At 59.6% G+C, this 16,356-nt stretch overlaps 18 non-coding genes across 18 annotated transcripts; all 18 read right to left on the bottom strand.

The window, feature by feature from the left end:
* Nucleotides 1-222: 222 nt before the first annotated feature.
* LOC146864753 (U1 spliceosomal RNA) lies at nt 223-386 on the bottom strand. Its single transcript, XR_014978021.1, has one exon. It is a non-coding gene; the product is annotated as a U1 spliceosomal RNA (small nuclear RNA).
* A 914-nt stretch (nt 387-1,300) lies between these two features.
* LOC146864752 (U1 spliceosomal RNA) lies at nt 1,301-1,464 on the bottom strand. The gene has a single exon (XR_014978020.1). It is a non-coding gene; the product is annotated as a U1 spliceosomal RNA (small nuclear RNA).
* A 617-nt stretch (nt 1,465-2,081) lies between these two features.
* On the bottom strand, nt 2,082-2,245 carry LOC146864751 (U1 spliceosomal RNA). The gene has a single exon (XR_014978019.1). It is a non-coding gene; the product is annotated as a U1 spliceosomal RNA (small nuclear RNA).
* A 914-nt stretch (nt 2,246-3,159) lies between these two features.
* Nucleotides 3,160-3,323, bottom strand: LOC146864750 (U1 spliceosomal RNA). Its single transcript, XR_014978018.1, has one exon. It is a non-coding gene; the product is annotated as a U1 spliceosomal RNA (small nuclear RNA).
* Nucleotides 3,324-3,940: 617 nt separating this feature from the next.
* Nucleotides 3,941-4,104, bottom strand: LOC146864749 (U1 spliceosomal RNA). Its single transcript, XR_014978017.1, has one exon. It is a non-coding gene; the product is annotated as a U1 spliceosomal RNA (small nuclear RNA).
* Nucleotides 4,105-5,018: 914 nt separating this feature from the next.
* LOC146864748 (U1 spliceosomal RNA) lies at nt 5,019-5,182 on the bottom strand. Its single transcript, XR_014978016.1, has one exon. It is a non-coding gene; the product is annotated as a U1 spliceosomal RNA (small nuclear RNA).
* A 617-nt stretch (nt 5,183-5,799) lies between these two features.
* LOC146864747 (U1 spliceosomal RNA) lies at nt 5,800-5,963 on the bottom strand. The gene has a single exon (XR_014978015.1). It is a non-coding gene; the product is annotated as a U1 spliceosomal RNA (small nuclear RNA).
* A 617-nt stretch (nt 5,964-6,580) lies between these two features.
* LOC146864746 (U1 spliceosomal RNA) lies at nt 6,581-6,744 on the bottom strand. The gene has a single exon (XR_014978014.1). It is a non-coding gene; the product is annotated as a U1 spliceosomal RNA (small nuclear RNA).
* Nucleotides 6,745-7,658: 914 nt separating this feature from the next.
* Nucleotides 7,659-7,822, bottom strand: LOC146864745 (U1 spliceosomal RNA). The gene has a single exon (XR_014978012.1). It is a non-coding gene; the product is annotated as a U1 spliceosomal RNA (small nuclear RNA).
* Nucleotides 7,823-8,439: 617 nt separating this feature from the next.
* Nucleotides 8,440-8,603, bottom strand: LOC146864744 (U1 spliceosomal RNA). Its single transcript, XR_014978011.1, has one exon. It is a non-coding gene; the product is annotated as a U1 spliceosomal RNA (small nuclear RNA).
* A 914-nt stretch (nt 8,604-9,517) lies between these two features.
* On the bottom strand, nt 9,518-9,681 carry LOC146864743 (U1 spliceosomal RNA). The gene has a single exon (XR_014978010.1). It is a non-coding gene; the product is annotated as a U1 spliceosomal RNA (small nuclear RNA).
* Nucleotides 9,682-10,298: 617 nt separating this feature from the next.
* LOC146864742 (U1 spliceosomal RNA) lies at nt 10,299-10,462 on the bottom strand. The gene has a single exon (XR_014977367.1). It is a non-coding gene; the product is annotated as a U1 spliceosomal RNA (small nuclear RNA).
* Nucleotides 10,463-11,376: 914 nt separating this feature from the next.
* On the bottom strand, nt 11,377-11,540 carry LOC146864741 (U1 spliceosomal RNA). The gene has a single exon (XR_014978009.1). It is a non-coding gene; the product is annotated as a U1 spliceosomal RNA (small nuclear RNA).
* Nucleotides 11,541-12,157: 617 nt separating this feature from the next.
* LOC146864740 (U1 spliceosomal RNA) lies at nt 12,158-12,321 on the bottom strand. Its single transcript, XR_014978008.1, has one exon. It is a non-coding gene; the product is annotated as a U1 spliceosomal RNA (small nuclear RNA).
* A 914-nt stretch (nt 12,322-13,235) lies between these two features.
* LOC146864739 (U1 spliceosomal RNA) lies at nt 13,236-13,399 on the bottom strand. Its single transcript, XR_014978007.1, has one exon. It is a non-coding gene; the product is annotated as a U1 spliceosomal RNA (small nuclear RNA).
* Nucleotides 13,400-14,016: 617 nt separating this feature from the next.
* Nucleotides 14,017-14,180, bottom strand: LOC146864738 (U1 spliceosomal RNA). The gene has a single exon (XR_014978006.1). It is a non-coding gene; the product is annotated as a U1 spliceosomal RNA (small nuclear RNA).
* A 914-nt stretch (nt 14,181-15,094) lies between these two features.
* LOC146864737 (U1 spliceosomal RNA) lies at nt 15,095-15,258 on the bottom strand. Its single transcript, XR_014978005.1, has one exon. It is a non-coding gene; the product is annotated as a U1 spliceosomal RNA (small nuclear RNA).
* Nucleotides 15,259-15,875: 617 nt separating this feature from the next.
* LOC146864736 (U1 spliceosomal RNA) lies at nt 15,876-16,039 on the bottom strand. The gene has a single exon (XR_014978004.1). It is a non-coding gene; the product is annotated as a U1 spliceosomal RNA (small nuclear RNA).
* Nucleotides 16,040-16,356: the final 317 nt, after the last annotated feature.

Genomic DNA, 16,356 nt, shown 5'->3' with positions numbered 1-16,356 from the left:
GCACAACAGAGGGCTTGCCAGGTCGAAATCGGGCCCAGAAGCACGTTTCTAAGCCCTGAGCCAGCATCCCCAGGCTTGTAAATTTGCATATCTAATTGGCCCTCGCCCACTCCCCATTCCAGCCAGCTTACAGCACCCTGGACGGACCACAAGAAACGTCAAAGGGTGCTCCAGACTCCTTTTTATTTTTTTTTCCTTTTTGTCTTTCTTGAAACCAGAGATCAGGGGAAAGCGCGAACGCAGTCCCCCACTACCAGAAATTATGCAGTCGAGTATCCCGCATTTGGGGACATCGCAGGGGTCAGCACATCCGAAGTGCAATGGATGAGCCTCACCCTGGGAGAACCACCTTCGTGATCATGGTGTCTCCCCTGCCAGGTAAGTATGAGTTGGAAGGGGACAGGGTGAGGGCGGGCCGCTGGGCATCTCCCCGCAGAGCGAGGGTGGCATTCACACAGGCAAGGCCTGAGGCCGGGCGAAGCAGAGCATGGGCATTGTGGGGCGCAAGGTGACCAGCCAAGGCCCCTGTGCCCACTTTGGAAAGCGCGCAGCTACCCACAGCAGCTTCCCACAGGCCTCGGCCGGCCAGCAACATTTGCATGTCCACGCCCACCGGCAGCGCCAATCAGGGCCCTGCTTTCGCTATGCTGCACCTTGCTGACACGGGTGGGGGAAAGCCAGGGCTACAGCAAGCACAGAAGGGCGATTGCCATGTCGACTTTGGGCCCAGAAGCAGAGATTTGGGGCTTTTGAAGCCTAAGAGCTGCCACTGAGGCCGCCTCTAGAGGTATGCAGTGCCCTGTTGCCTGGCTAGGCCCCAGTCGACTGCTTGTGGCTGAAAGCCAGGGACAAACAGGCCTGCAAGCGAGCAGGGGTTCTCGCCCTGAGCCCCTCACGCCTTCCCGAACGCTCCCAAACGCTGCAGACAGAACCCTCGCCGGGCAGAGCCCTCGCCGGGCCACGGCCTGGGGTCCTCAGCCAGAGTCTGGGCCTGGGGAGGCTAGGGCGAGGCAAGAGGCTGGCAGCCAGGCCACAGCCCCAGGGGGGCGATGGAAAGGAGCAGACATGTCACCTGGCCAGGGCCTACTTCCCTGTCTCTGGATAGGTCCCCAGAGTGGGAGGCTGCAGCTATCCCATCATTCCCCAGGCTCAGTACTTAGCATGTGATTCCCTCTTGCCCACGCCCCCGCCCCCCTCCAATCCAGCCGCAGCACCCCAGAAAGAACACAGAAGACGAGAAAGGGTGCTCCAGACTCCTTTTTATTTTTTTTTCCTTTTTGTCTTTCTTGAAACCAGAGATCAGGGGAAAGCGCGAACGCAGTCCCCCACTACCAGAAATTATGCAGTCGAGTATCCCGCATTTGGGGACATCGCAGGGGTCAGCACATCCGAAGTGCAATGGATGAGCCTCACCCTGGGAGAACCACCTTCGTGATCATGGTGTCTCCCCTGCCAGGTAAGTATGAGTTGGAAGGGGACAGGGTGAGGGCGGGCCGCTGGGCATCTCCCCGCAGAGCGAGGGTGGCATTCACACAGGCAAGGCCTGAGGCCGGGCGAAGCAGAGCATGGGCATTGTGGGGCGCAAGGTGACCAGCCAAGGCCCCTGTGCCCACTTTGGAAAGCGCGCAGCTACCCACAGCAGCTTCCCATAGGCCTCGGCCGGCCAGCAACATTTGCATGTCCACGCCCACCGGCAGCGCCAATCAGGGCCCTGCTTTCGCTATGCTGCACCTTGCTGACACGGGTGGGGGAAAGCCAGGGCTACAGCAAGCACACGAGAGGGCTTGGCAGGCCTAAATCGGGCCCAAAAGCAGATTTTTCAGGCCCTTTAAACTGTGCACAAGCAAAGGCTTTCGCAAGCACAACAGAGGGCTTGCCAGGTCGAAATCGGGCCCAGAAGCACGTTTCTAAGCCCTGAGCCAGCATCCCCAGGCTTGTAAATTTGCATATCTAATTGGCCCTCGCCCACTCCCCATTCCAGCCAGCTTACAGCACCCTGGACGGACCACAAGAAACGTCAAAGGGTGCTCCAGACTCCTTTTTATTTTTTTTTCCTTTTTGTCTTTCTTGAAACCAGAGATCAGGGGAAAGCGCGAACGCAGTCCCCCACTACCAGAAATTATGCAGTCGAGTATCCCGCATTTGGGGACATCGCAGGGGTCAGCACATCCGAAGTGCAATGGATGAGCCTCACCCTGGGAGAACCACCTTCGTGATCATGGTGTCTCCCCTGCCAGGTAAGTATGAGTTGGAAGGGGACAGGGTGAGGGCGGGCCGCTGGGCATCTCCCCGCAGAGCGAGGGTGGCATTCACACAGGCAAGGCCTGAGGCCGGGCGAAGCAGAGCATGGGCATTGTGGGGCGCAAGGTGACCAGCCAAGGCCCCTGTGCCCACTTTGGAAAGCGCGCAGCTACCCACAGCAGCTTCCCACAGGCCTCGGCCGGCCAGCAACATTTGCATGTCCACGCCCACCGGCAGCGCCAATCAGGGCCCTGCTTTCGCTATGCTGCACCTTGCTGACACGGGTGGGGGAAAGCCAGGGCTACAGCAAGCACAGAAGGGCGATTGCCATGTCGACTTTGGGCCCAGAAGCAGAGATTTGGGGCTTTTGAAGCCTAAGAGCTGCCACTGAGGCCGCCTCTAGAGGTATGCAGTGCCCTGTTGCCTGGCTAGGCCCCAGTCGACTGCTTGTGGCTGAAAGCCAGGGACAAACAGGCCTGCAAGCGAGCAGGGGTTCTCGCCCTGAGCCCCTCACGCCTTCCCGAACGCTCCCAAACGCTGCAGACAGAACCCTCGCCGGGCAGAGCCCTCGCCGGGCCACGGCCTGGGGTCCTCAGCCAGAGTCTGGGCCTGGGGAGGCTAGGGCGAGGCAAGAGGCTGGCAGCCAGGCCACAGCCCCAGGGGGGCGATGGAAAGGAGCAGACATGTCACCTGGCCAGGGCCTACTTCCCTGTCTCTGGATAGGTCCCCAGAGTGGGAGGCTGCAGCTATCCCATCATTCCCCAGGCTCAGTACTTAGCATGTGATTCCCTCTTGCCCACGCCCCCGCCCCCCTCCAATCCAGCCGCAGCACCCCAGAAAGAACACAGAAGACGAGAAAGGGTGCTCCAGACTCCTTTTTATTTTTTTTTCCTTTTTGTCTTTCTTGAAACCAGAGATCAGGGGAAAGCGCGAACGCAGTCCCCCACTACCAGAAATTATGCAGTCGAGTATCCCGCATTTGGGGACATCGCAGGGGTCAGCACATCCGAAGTGCAATGGATGAGCCTCACCCTGGGAGAACCACCTTCGTGATCATGGTGTCTCCCCTGCCAGGTAAGTATGAGTTGGAAGGGGACAGGGTGAGGGCGGGCCGCTGGGCATCTCCCCGCAGAGCGAGGGTGGCATTCACACAGGCAAGGCCTGAGGCCGGGCGAAGCAGAGCATGGGCATTGTGGGGCGCAAGGTGACCAGCCAAGGCCCCTGTGCCCACTTTGGAAAGCGCGCAGCTACCCACAGCAGCTTCCCATAGGCCTCGGCCGGCCAGCAACATTTGCATGTCCACGCCCACCGGCAGCGCCAATCAGGGCCCTGCTTTCGCTATGCTGCACCTTGCTGACACGGGTGGGGGAAAGCCAGGGCTACAGCAAGCACACGAGAGGGCTTGGCAGGCCTAAATCGGGCCCAAAAGCAGATTTTTCAGGCCCTTTAAACTGTGCACAAGCAAAGGCTTTCGCAAGCACAACAGAGGGCTTGCCAGGTCGAAATCGGGCCCAGAAGCACGTTTCTAAGCCCTGAGCCAGCATCCCCAGGCTTGTAAATTTGCATATCTAATTGGCCCTCGCCCACTCCCCATTCCAGCCAGCTTACAGCACCCTGGACGGACCACAAGAAACGTCAAAGGGTGCTCCAGACTCCTTTTTATTTTTTTTTCCTTTTTGTCTTTCTTGAAACCAGAGATCAGGGGAAAGCGCGAACGCAGTCCCCCACTACCAGAAATTATGCAGTCGAGTATCCCGCATTTGGGGACATCGCAGGGGTCAGCACATCCGAAGTGCAATGGATGAGCCTCACCCTGGGAGAACCACCTTCGTGATCATGGTGTCTCCCCTGCCAGGTAAGTATGAGTTGGAAGGGGACAGGGTGAGGGCGGGCCGCTGGGCATCTCCCCGCAGAGCGAGGGTGGCATTCACACAGGCAAGGCCTGAGGCCGGGCGAAGCAGAGCATGGGCATTGTGGGGCGCAAGGTGACCAGCCAAGGCCCCTGTGCCCACTTTGGAAAGCGCGCAGCTACCCACAGCAGCTTCCCACAGGCCTCGGCCGGCCAGCAACATTTGCATGTCCACGCCCACCGGCAGCGCCAATCAGGGCCCTGCTTTCGCTATGCTGCACCTTGCTGACACGGGTGGGGGAAAGCCAGGGCTACAGCAAGCACAGAAGGGCGATTGCCATGTCGACTTTGGGCCCAGAAGCAGAGATTTGGGGCTTTTGAAGCCTAAGAGCTGCCACTGAGGCCGCCTCTAGAGGTATGCAGTGCCCTGTTGCCTGGCTAGGCCCCAGTCGACTGCTTGTGGCTGAAAGCCAGGGACAAACAGGCCTGCAAGCGAGCAGGGGTTCTCGCCCTGAGCCCCTCACGCCTTCCCGAACGCTCCCAAACGCTGCAGACAGAACCCTCGCCGGGCAGAGCCCTCGCCGGGCCACGGCCTGGGGTCCTCAGCCAGAGTCTGGGCCTGGGAAGGCTAGGGCGAGGCAAGAGGCTGGCAGCCAGGCCACAGCCCCAGGGGGGCGATGGAAAGGAGCAGACATGTCACCTGGCCAGGGCCTACTTCCCTGTCTCTGGATAGGTCCCCAGAGTGGGAGGCTGCAGCTATCCCATCATTCCCCAGGCTCAGTACTTAGCACGTGATTCCCTCTTGCCCACGCCCCCGCCCCCCTCCAATCCAGCCGCAGCACCCCAGAAAGAACACAGAAGACGAGAAAGGGTGCTCCAGACTCCTTTTTATTTTTTTTTCCTTTTTGTCTTTCTTGAAACCAGAGATCAGGGGAAAGCGCGAACGCAGTCCCCCACTACCAGAAATTATGCAGTCGAGTATCCCGCATTTGGGGACATCGCAGGGGTCAGCACATCCGAAGTGCAATGGATGAGCCTCACCCTGGGAGAACCACCTTCGTGATCATGGTGTCTCCCCTGCCAGGTAAGTATGAGTTGGAAGGGGACAGGGTGAGGGCGGGCCGCTGGGCATCTCCCCGCAGAGCGAGGGTGGCATTCACACAGGCAAGGCCTGAGGCCGGGCGAAGCAGAGCATGGGCATTGTGGGGCGCAAGGTGACCAGCCAAGGCCCCTGTGCCCACTTTGGAAAGCGCGCAGCTACCCACAGCAGCTTCCCACAGGCCTCGGCCGGCCAGCAACATTTGCATGTCCACGCCCACCGGCAGCGCCAATCAGGGCCCTGCTTTCGCTATGCTGCACCTTGCTGACACGGGTGGGGGAAAGCCAGGGCTACAGCAAGCACACGAGAGGGCTTGGCAGGCCTAAATCGGGCCCAAAAGCAGATTTTTCAGGCCCTTTAAACTGTGCACAAGCAAAGGCTTTCGCAAGCACAACAGAGGGCTTGCCAGGTCGAAATCGGGCCCAGAAGCACGTTTCTAAGCCCTGAGCCAGCATCCCCAGGCTTGTAAATTTGCATATCTAATTGGCCCTCGCCCACTCCCCATTCCAGCCAGCTTACAGCACCCTGGACGGACCACAAGAAACGTCAAAGGGTGCTCCAGACTCCTTTTTATTTTTTTTTCCTTTTTGTCTTTCTTGAAACCAGAGATCAGGGGAAAGCGCGAACGCAGTCCCCCACTACCAGAAATTATGCAGTCGAGTATCCCGCATTTGGGGACATCGCAGGGGTCAGCACATCCGAAGTGCAATGGATGAGCCTCACCCTGGGAGAACCACCTTCGTGATCATGGTGTCTCCCCTGCCAGGTAAGTATGAGTTGGAAGGGGACAGGGTGAGGGCGGGCCGCTGGGCATCTCCCCGCAGAGCGAGGGTGGCATTCACACAGGCAAGGCCTGAGGCCGGGCGAAGCAGAGCATGGGCATTGTGGGGCGCAAGGTGACCAGCCAAGGCCCCTGTGCCCACTTTGGAAAGCGCGCAGCTACCCACAGCAGCTTCCCACAGGCCTCGGCCGGCCAGCAACATTTGCATGTCCACGCCCACCGGCAGCGCCAATCAGGGCCCTGCTTTCGCTATGCTGCACCTTGCTGACACGGGTGGGGGAAAGCCAGGGCTACAGCAAGCACACGAGAGGGCTTGGCAGGCCTAAATCGGGCCCAAAAGCAGATTTTTCAGGCCCTTTAAACTGTGCACAAGCAAAGGCTTTCGCAAGCACAACAGAGGGCTTGCCAGGTCGAAATCGGGCCCAGAAGCACGTTTCTAAGCCCTGAGCCAGCATCCCCAGGCTTGTAAATTTGCATATCTAATTGGCCCTCGCCCACTCCCCATTCCAGCCAGCTTACAGCACCCTGGACGGACCACAAGAAACGTCAAAGGGTGCTCCAGACTCCTTTTTATTTTTTTTTCCTTTTTGTCTTTCTTGAAACCAGAGATCAGGGGAAAGCGCGAACGCAGTCCCCCACTACCAGAAATTATGCAGTCGAGTATCCCGCATTTGGGGACATCGCAGGGGTCAGCACATCCGAAGTGCAATGGATGAGCCTCACCCTGGGAGAACCACCTTCGTGATCATGGTGTCTCCCCTGCCAGGTAAGTATGAGTTGGAAGGGGACAGGGTGAGGGCGGGCCGCTGGGCATCTCCCCGCAGAGCGAGGGTGGCATTCACACAGGCAAGGCCTGAGGCCGGGCGAAGCAGAGCATGGGCATTGTGGGGCGCAAGGTGACCAGCCAAGGCCCCTGTGCCCACTTTGGAAAGCGCGCAGCTACCCACAGCAGCTTCCCACAGGCCTCGGCCGGCCAGCAACATTTGCATGTCCACGCCCACCGGCAGCGCCAATCAGGGCCCTGCTTTCGCTATGCTGCACCTTGCTGACACGGGTGGGGGAAAGCCAGGGCTACAGCAAGCACAGAAGGGCGATTGCCATGTCGACTTTGGGCCCAGAAGCAGAGATTTGGGGCTTTTGAAGCCTAAGAGCTGCCACTGAGGCCGCCTCTAGAGGTATGCAGTGCCCTGTTGCCTGGCTAGGCCCCAGTCGACTGCTTGTGGCTGAAAGCCAGGGACAAACAGGCCTGCAAGCGAGCAGGGGTTCTCGCCCTGAGCCCCTCACGCCTTCCCGAACGCTCCCAAACGCTGCAGACAGAACCCTCGCCGGGCAGAGCCCTCGCCGGGCCACGGCCTGGGGTCCTCAGCCAGAGTCTGGGCCTGGGGAGGCTAGGGCGAGGCAAGAGGCTGGCAGCCAGGCCACAGCCCCAGGGGGGCGATGGAAAGGAGCAGACATGTCACCTGGCCAGGGCCTACTTCCCTGTCTCTGGATAGGTCCCCAGAGTGGGAGGCTGCAGCTATCCCATCATTCCCCAGGCTCAGTACTTAGCATGTGATTCCCTCTTGCCCACGCCCCCGCCCCCCTCCAATCCAGCCGCAGCACCCCAGAAAGAACACAGAAGACGAGAAAGGGTGCTCCAGACTCCTTTTTATTTTTTTTTCCTTTTTGTCTTTCTTGAAACCAGAGATCAGGGGAAAGCGCGAACGCAGTCCCCCACTACCAGAAATTATGCAGTCGAGTATCCCGCATTTGGGGACATCGCAGGGGTCAGCACATCCGAAGTGCAATGGATGAGCCTCACCCTGGGAGAACCACCTTCGTGATCATGGTGTCTCCCCTGCCAGGTAAGTATGAGTTGGAAGGGGACAGGGTGAGGGCGGGCCGCTGGGCATCTCCCCGCAGAGCGAGGGTGGCATTCACACAGGCAAGGCCTGAGGCCGGGCGAAGCAGAGCATGGGCATTGTGGGGCGCAAGGTGACCAGCCAAGGCCCCTGTGCCCACTTTGGAAAGCGCGCAGCTACCCACAGCAGCTTCCCACAGGCCTCGGCCGGCCAGCAACATTTGCATGTCCACGCCCACCGGCAGCGCCAATCAGGGCCCTGCTTTCGCTATGCTGCACCTTGCTGACACGGGTGGGGGAAAGCCAGGGCTACAGCAAGCACACGAGAGGGCTTGGCAGGCCTAAATCGGGCCCAAAAGCAGATTTTTCAGGCCCTTTAAACTGTGCACAAGCAAAGGCTTTCGCAAGCACAACAGAGGGCTTGCCAGGTCGAAATCGGGCCCAGAAGCACGTTTCTAAGCCCTGAGCCAGCATCCCCAGGCTTGTAAATTTGCATATCTAATTGGCCCTCGCCCACTCCCCATTCCAGCCAGCTTACAGCACCCTGGACGGACCACAAGAAACGTCAAAGGGTGCTCCAGACTCCTTTTTATTTTTTTTTCCTTTTTGTCTTTCTTGAAACCAGAGATCAGGGGAAAGCGCGAACGCAGTCCCCCACTACCAGAAATTATGCAGTCGAGTATCCCGCATTTGGGGACATCGCAGGGGTCAGCACATCCGAAGTGCAATGGATGAGCCTCACCCTGGGAGAACCACCTTCGTGATCATGGTGTCTCCCCTGCCAGGTAAGTATGAGTTGGAAGGGGACAGGGTGAGGGCGGGCCGCTGGGCATCTCCCCGCAGAGCGAGGGTGGCATTCACACAGGCAAGGCCTGAGGCCGGGCGAAGCAGAGCATGGGCATTGTGGGGCGCAAGGTGACCAGCCAAGGCCCCTGTGCCCACTTTGGAAAGCGCGCAGCTACCCACAGCAGCTTCCCACAGGCCTCGGCCGGCCAGCAACATTTGCATGTCCACGCCCACCGGCAGCGCCAATCAGGGCCCTGCTTTCGCTATGCTGCACCTTGCTGACACGGGTGGGGGAAAGCCAGGGCTACAGCAAGCACAGAAGGGCGATTGCCATGTCGACTTTGGGCCCAGAAGCAGAGATTTGGGGCTTTTGAAGCCTAAGAGCTGCCACTGAGGCCGCCTCTAGAGGTATGCAGTGCCCTGTTGCCTGGCTAGGCCCCAGTCGACTGCTTGTGGCTGAAAGCCAGGGACAAACAGGCCTGCAAGCGAGCAGGGGTTCTCGCCCTGAGCCCCTCACGCCTTCCCGAATGCTCCCAAACGCTGCCGACAGAACCCTCGCCGGGCAGAGCCCTCGCCGGGCCACGGCCTGGGGTCCTCAGCCAGAGTCTGGGCCTGGGAAGGCTAGGGCGAGGCAAGAGGCTGGCAGCCAGGCCACAGCCCCAGGGGGGCGATGGAAAGGAGCAGACATGTCACCTGGCCAGGGCCTACTTCCCTGTCTCTGGATAGGTCCCCAGAGTGGGAGGCTGCAGCTATCCCATCATTCCCCAGGCTCAGTACTTAGCATGTGATTCCCTCTTGCCCACGCCCCCGCCCCCCTCCAATCCAGCCGCAGCACCCCAGAAAGAACACAGAAGACGAGAAAGGGTGCTCCAGACTCCTTTTTATTTTTTTTTCCTTTTTGTCTTTCTTGAAACCAGAGATCAGGGGAAAGCGCGAACGCAGTCCCCCACTACCAGAAATTATGCAGTCGAGTATCCCGCATTTGGGGACATCGCAGGGGTCAGCACATCCGAAGTGCAATGGATGAGCCTCACCCTGGGAGAACCACCTTCGTGATCATGGTGTCTCCCCTGCCAGGTAAGTATGAGTTGGAAGGGGACAGGGTGAGGGCGGGCCGCTGGGCATCTCCCCGCAGAGCGAGGGTGGCATTCACACAGGCAAGGCCTGAGGCCGGGCGAAGCAGAGCATGGGCATTGTGGGGCGCAAGGTGACCAGCCAAGGCCCCTGTGCCCACTTTGGAAAGCGCGCAGCTACCCACAGCAGCTTCCCACAGGCCTCGGCCGGCCAGCAACATTTGCATGTCCACGCCCACCGGCAGCGCCAATCAGGGCCCTGCTTTCGCTATGCTGCACCTTGCTGACACGGGTGGGGGAAAGCCAGGGCTACAGCAAGCACACGAGAGGGCTTGGCAGGCCTAAATCGGGCCCAAAAGCAGATTTTTCAGGCCCTTTAAACTGTGCACAAGCAAAGGCTTTCGCAAGCACAACAGAGGGCTTGCCAGGTCGAAATCGGGCCCAGAAGCACGTTTCTAAGCCCTGAGCCAGCATCCCCAGGCTTGTAAATTTGCATATCTAATTGGCCCTCGCCCACTCCCCATTCCAGCCAGCTTACAGCACCCTGGACGGACCACAAGAAACGTCAAAGGGTGCTCCAGACTCCTTTTTATTTTTTTTTCCTTTTTGTCTTTCTTGAAACCAGAGATCAGGGGAAAGCGCGAACGCAGTCCCCCACTACCAGAAATTATGCAGTCGAGTATCCCGCATTTGGGGACATCGCAGGGGTCAGCACATCCGAAGTGCAATGGATGAGCCTCACCCTGGGAGCACCACCTTCGTGATCATGGTGTCTCCCCTGCCAGGTAAGTATGAGTTGGAAGGGGACAGGGTGAGGGCGGGCCGCTGGGCATCTCCCCGCAGAGCGAGGGTGGCATTCACACAGGCAAGGCCTGAGGCCGGGCGAAGCAGAGCATGGGCATTGTGGGGCGCAAGGTGACCAGCCAAGGCCCCTGTGCCCACTTTGGAAAGCGCGCAGCTACCCACAGCAGCTTCCCACAGGCCTCGGCCGGCCAGCAACATTTGCATGTCCACGCCCACCGGCAGCGCCAATCAGGGCCCTGCTTTCGCTATGCTGCACCTTGCTGACACGGGTGGGGGAAAGCCAGGGCTACAGCAAGCACAGAAGGGCGATTGCCATGTCGACTTTGGGCCCAGAAGCAGAGATTTGGGGCTTTTGAAGCCTAAGAGCTGCCACTGAGGCCGCCTCTAGAGGTATGCAGTGCCCTGTTGCCTGGCTAGGCCCCAGTCGACTGCTTGTGGCTGAAAGCCAGGGACAAACAGGCCTGCAAGCGAGCAGGGGTTCTCGCCCTGAGCCCCTCACGCCTTCCCGAATGCTCCCAAACGCTGCCGACAGAACCCTCGCCGGGCAGAGCCCTCGCCGGGCCACGGCCTGGGGTCCTCAGCCAGAGTCTGGGCCTGGGAAGGCTAGGGCGAGGCAAGAGGCTGGCAGCCAGGCCACAGCCCCAGGGGGGCGATGGAAAGGAGCAGACATGTCACCTGGCCAGGGCCTACTTCCCTGTCTCTGGATAGGTCCCCAGAGTGGGAGGCTGCAGCTATCCCATCATTCCCCAGGCTCAGTACTTAGCATGTGATTCCCTCTTGCCCACGCCCCCGCCCCCCTCCAATCCAGCCGCAGCACCCCAGAAAGAACACAGAAGACGAGAAAGGGTGCTCCAGACTCCTTTTTATTTTTTTTTCCTTTTTGTCTTTCTTGAAACCAGAGATCAGGGGAAAGCGCGAACGCAGTCCCCCACTACCAGAAATTATGCAGTCGAGTATCCCGCATTTGGGGACATCGCAGGGGTCAGCACATCCGAAGTGCAATGGATGAGCCTCACCCTGGGAGAACCACCTTCGTGATCATGGTGTCTCCCCTGCCAGGTAAGTATGAGTTGGAAGGGGACAGGGTGAGGGCGGGCCGCTGGGCATCTCCCCGCAGAGCGAGGGTGGCATTCACACAGGCAAGGCCTGAGGCCGGGCGAAGCAGAGCATGGGCATTGTGGGGCGCAAGGTGACCAGCCAAGGCCCCTGTGCCCACTTTGGAAAGCGCGCAGCTACCCACAGCAGCTTCCCATAGGCCTCGGCCGGCCAGCAACATTTGCATGTCCACGCCCACCGGCAGCGCCAATCAGGGCCCTGCTTTCGCTATGCTGCACCTTGCTGACACGGGTGGGGGAAAGCCAGGGCTACAGCAAGCACACGAGAGGGCTTGGCAGGCCTAAATCGGGCCCAAAAGCAGATTTTTCAGGCCCTTTAAACTGTGCACAAGCAAAGGCTTTCGCAAGCACAACAGAGGGCTTGCCAGGTCGAAATCGGGCCCAGAAGCACGTTTCTAAGCCCTGAGCCAGCATCCCCAGGCTTGTAAATTTGCATATCTAATTGGCCCTCGCCCACTCCCCATTCCAGCCAGCTTACAGCACCCTGGACGGACCACAAGAAACGTCAAAGGGTGCTCCAGACTCCTTTTTATTTTTTTTTCCTTTTTGTCTTTCTTGAAACCAGAGATCAGGGGAAAGCGCGAACGCAGTCCCCCACTACCAGAAATTATGCAGTCGAGTATCCCGCATTTGGGGACATCGCAGGGGTCAGCACATCCGAAGTGCAATGGATGAGCCTCACCCTGGGAGAACCACCTTCGTGATCATGGTGTCTCCCCTGCCAGGTAAGTATGAGTTGGAAGGGGACAGGGTGAGGGCGGGCCGCTGGGCATCTCCCCGCAGAGCGAGGGTGGCATTCACACAGGCAAGGCCTGAGGCCGGGCGAAGCAGAGCATGGGCATTGTGGGGCGCAAGGTGACCAGCCAAGGCCCCTGTGCCCACTTTGGAAAGCGCGCAGCTACCCACAGCAGCTTCCCACAGGCCTCGGCCGGCCAGCAACATTTGCATGTCCACGCCCACCGGCAGCGCCAATCAGGGCCCTGCTTTCGCTATGCTGCACCTTGCTGACACGGGTGGGGGAAAGCCAGGGCTACAGCAAGCACAGAAGGGCGATTGCCATGTCGACTTTGGGCCCAGAAGCAGAGATTTGGGGCTTTTGAAGCCTAAGAGCTGCCACTGAGGCCGCCTCTAGAGGTATGCAGTGCCCTGTTGCCTGGCTAGGCCCCAGTCGACTGCTTGTGGCTGAAAGCCAGGGACAAACAGGCCTGCAAGCGAGCAGGGGTTCTCGCCCTGAGCCCCTCACGCCTTCCCGAACGCTCCCAAACGCTGCAGACAGAACCCTCGCCGGGCAGAGCCCTCGCCGGGCCACGGCCTGGGGTCCTCAGCCAGAGTCTGGGCCTGGGGAGGCTAGGGCGAGGCAAGAGGCTGGCAGCCAGGCCACAGCCCCAGGGGGGCGATGGAAAGGAGCAGACATGTCACCTGGCCAGGGCCTACTTCCCTGTCTCTGGATAGGTCCCCAGAGTGGGAGGCTGCAGCTATCCCATCATTCCCCAGGCTCAGTACTTAGCATGTGATTCCCTCTTGCCCACGCCCCCGCCCCCCTCCAATCCAGCCGCAGCACCCCAGAAAGAACACAGAAGACGAGAAAGGGTGCTCCAGACTCCTTTTTATTTTTTTTTCCTTTTTGTCTTTCTTGAAACCAGAGATCAGGGGAAAGCGCGAACGCAGTCCCCCACTACCAGAAATTATGCAGTCGAGTATCCCGCATTTGGGGACATCGCAGGGGTCAGCACATCCGAAGTGCAATGGATGAGCCTCACCCTGGGAGAACCACCTTCGTGATCATGGTGTCTCCCCTGCCAGGTAAGTATGAGTTGGAAGGGGACAGGGTGAGGGCGGGCCGCTGGGCATCTCCCCGCAGAGCGAGGGTGGCATTCACACAGGCAAGGCCTGAGGCCGGGCGAAGCAGAGCATGGGCATTGTGGGGCGCAAGGTGACCAGCCAAGGCCCCTGTGCCCACTTTGGAAAGCGCGCAGCTACCCACAGCAGCTTCCCATAGGCCTCGGCCGGCCAGCAACATTTGCATGTCCACGCCCACCGGCAGCGCCAATCAGGGCCCTGCTTTCGCTATGCTGCACCTTGCTGACACGGGTGGGGGAAAGCCAGGGCTACAGCAAGCACACGAGAGGGCTTGGCAGGCCTAAATCGGGCCCAAAAGCAGATTTTTCAGGCCCTTTAAACTGTGCACAAGCAAAGGCTTTCGCAAGCACAACAGAGGGCTTGCCAGGTCGAAATCGGGCCCAGAAGCACGTTTCTAAGCCCTGAGCCAGCATCCCCAGGCTTGTAAATTTGCATATCTAATTGGCCCTCGCCCACTCCCCATTCCAGCCAGCTTACAGCACCCTGGACGGACCACAAGAAACGTCAAAGGGTGCTCCAGACTCCTTTTTATTTTTTTTTCCTTTTTGTCTTTCTTGAAACCAGAGATCAGGGGAAAGCGCGAACGCAGTCCCCCACTACCAGAAATTATGCAGTCGAGTATCCCGCATTTGGGGACATCGCAGGGGTCAGCACATCCGAAGTGCAATGGATGAGCCTCACCCTGGGAGAACCACCTTCGTGATCATGGTGTCTCCCCTGCCAGGTAAGTATGAGTTGGAAGGGGACAGGGTGAGGGCGGGCCGCTGGGCATCTCCCCGCAGAGCGAGGGTGGCATTCACACAGGCAAGGCCTGAGGCCGGGCGAAGCAGAGCATGGGCATTGTGGGGCGCAAGGTGACCAGCCAAGGCCCCTGTGCCCACTTTGGAAAGCGCGCAGCTACCCACAGCAGCTTCCCACAGGCCTCGGCCGGCCAGCAACATTTGCATGTCCACGCCCACCGGCAGCGCCAATCAGGGCCCTGCTTTCGCTATGCTGCACCTTGCTGACACGGGTGGGGGAAAGCCAGGGCTACAGCAAGCACAGAAGGGCGATTGCCATGTCGACTTTGGGCCCAGAAGCAGAGATTTGGGGCTTTTGAAGCCTAAGAGCTGCCACTGAGGCCGCCTCTAGAGGTATGCAGTGCCCTGTTGCCTGGCTAGGCCCCAGTCGACTGCTTGTGGCTGAAAGCCAGGGACAAACAGGCCTGCAAGCGAGCAGGGGTTCTCGCCCTGAGCCCCTCACGCCTTCCCGAACGCTCCCAAACGCTGCAGACAGAACCCTCGCCGGGCAGAGCCCTCGCCGGGCCACGGCCTGGGGTCCTCAGCCAGAGTCTGGGCCTGGGAAGGCTAGGGCGAGGCAAGAGGCTGGCAGCCAGGCCACAGCCCCAGGGGGGCGATGGAAAGGAGCAGACATGTCACCTGGCCAGGGCCTACTTCCCTGTCTCTGGATAGGTCCCCAGAGTGGGAGGCTGCAGCTATCCCATCATTCCCCAGGCTCAGTACTTAGCACGTGATTCCCTCTTGCCCACGCCCCCGCCCCCCTCCAATCCAGCCGCAGCACCCCAGAAAGAACACAGAAGACGAGAAAGGGTGCTCCAGACTCCTTTTTATTTTTTTTTCCTTTTTGTCTTTCTTGAAACCAGAGATCAGGGGAAAGCGCGAACGCAGTCCCCCACTACCAGAAATTATGCAGTCGAGTATCCCGCATTTGGGGACATCGCAGGGGTCAGCACATCCGAAGTGCAATGGATGAGCCTCACCCTGGGAGAACCACCTTCGTGATCATGGTGTCTCCCCTGCCAGGTAAGTATGAGTTGGAAGGGGACAGGGTGAGGGCGGGCCGCTGGGCATCTCCCCGCAGAGCGAGGGTGGCATTCACACAGGCAAGGCCTGAGGCCGGGCGAAGCAGAGCATGGGCATTGTGGGGCGCAAGGTGACCAGCCAAGGCCCCTGTGCCCACTTTGGAAAGCGCGCAGCTACCCACAGCAGCTTCCCACAGGCCTCGGCCGGCCAGCAACATTTGCATGTCCACGCCCACCGGCAGCGCCAATCAGGGCCCTGCTTTCGCTATGCTGCACCTTGCTGACACGGGTGGGGGAAAGCCAGGGCTACAGCAAGCACACGAGAGGGCTTGGCAGGCCTAAATCGGGCCCAAAAGCAGATTTTTCAGGCCCTTTAAACTGTGCACAAGCAAAGGCTTTCGCAAGCACAACAGAGGGCTTGCCAGGTCGAAATCGGGCCCAGAAGCACGTTTCTAAGCCCTGAGCCAGCATCCCCAGGCTTGTAAATTTGCATATCTAATTGGCCCTCGCCCACTCCCCATTCCAGCCAGCTTACAGCACCCTGGACGGACCACAAGAAACGTCAAAGGGTGCTCCAGACTCCTTTTTATTTTTTTTTCCTTTTTGTCTTTCTTGAAACCAGAGATCAGGGGAAAGCGCGAACGCAGTCCCCCACTACCAGAAATTATGCAGTCGAGTATCCCGCATTTGGGGACATCGCAGGGGTCAGCACATCCGAAGTGCAATGGATGAGCCTCACCCTGGGAGAACCACCTTCGTGATCATGGTGTCTCCCCTGCCAGGTAAGTATGAGTTGGAAGGGGACAGGGTGAGGGCGGGCCGCTGGGCATCTCCCCGCAGAGCGAGGGTGGCATTCACACAGGCAAGGCCTGAGGCCGGGCGAAGCAGAGCATGGGCATTGTGGGGCGCAAGGTGACCAGCCAAGGCCCCTGTGCCCACTTTGGAAAGCGCGCAGCTACCCACAGCAGCTTCCCACAGGCCTCGGCCGGCCAGCAACATTTGCATGTCCACGCCCACCGGCAGCGCCAATCAGGGCCCTGCTTTCGCTATGCTGCACCTTGCTGACACGGGTGGGGGAAAGCCAGGGCTACAGCAAGCACACGAGAG

Source organism: Triturus cristatus, chromosome 2_1, assembly GCF_964204655.1.
Source record: "Triturus cristatus chromosome 2_1, aTriCri1.1, whole genome shotgun sequence".
Classification (NCBI taxonomy): domain Eukaryota; kingdom Metazoa; phylum Chordata; class Amphibia; order Caudata; family Salamandridae; genus Triturus; species Triturus cristatus.
The sequence above is the reverse complement of the archived record's forward strand: the minus strand, read 5'-3'. Positions and strand labels throughout refer to the sequence as shown.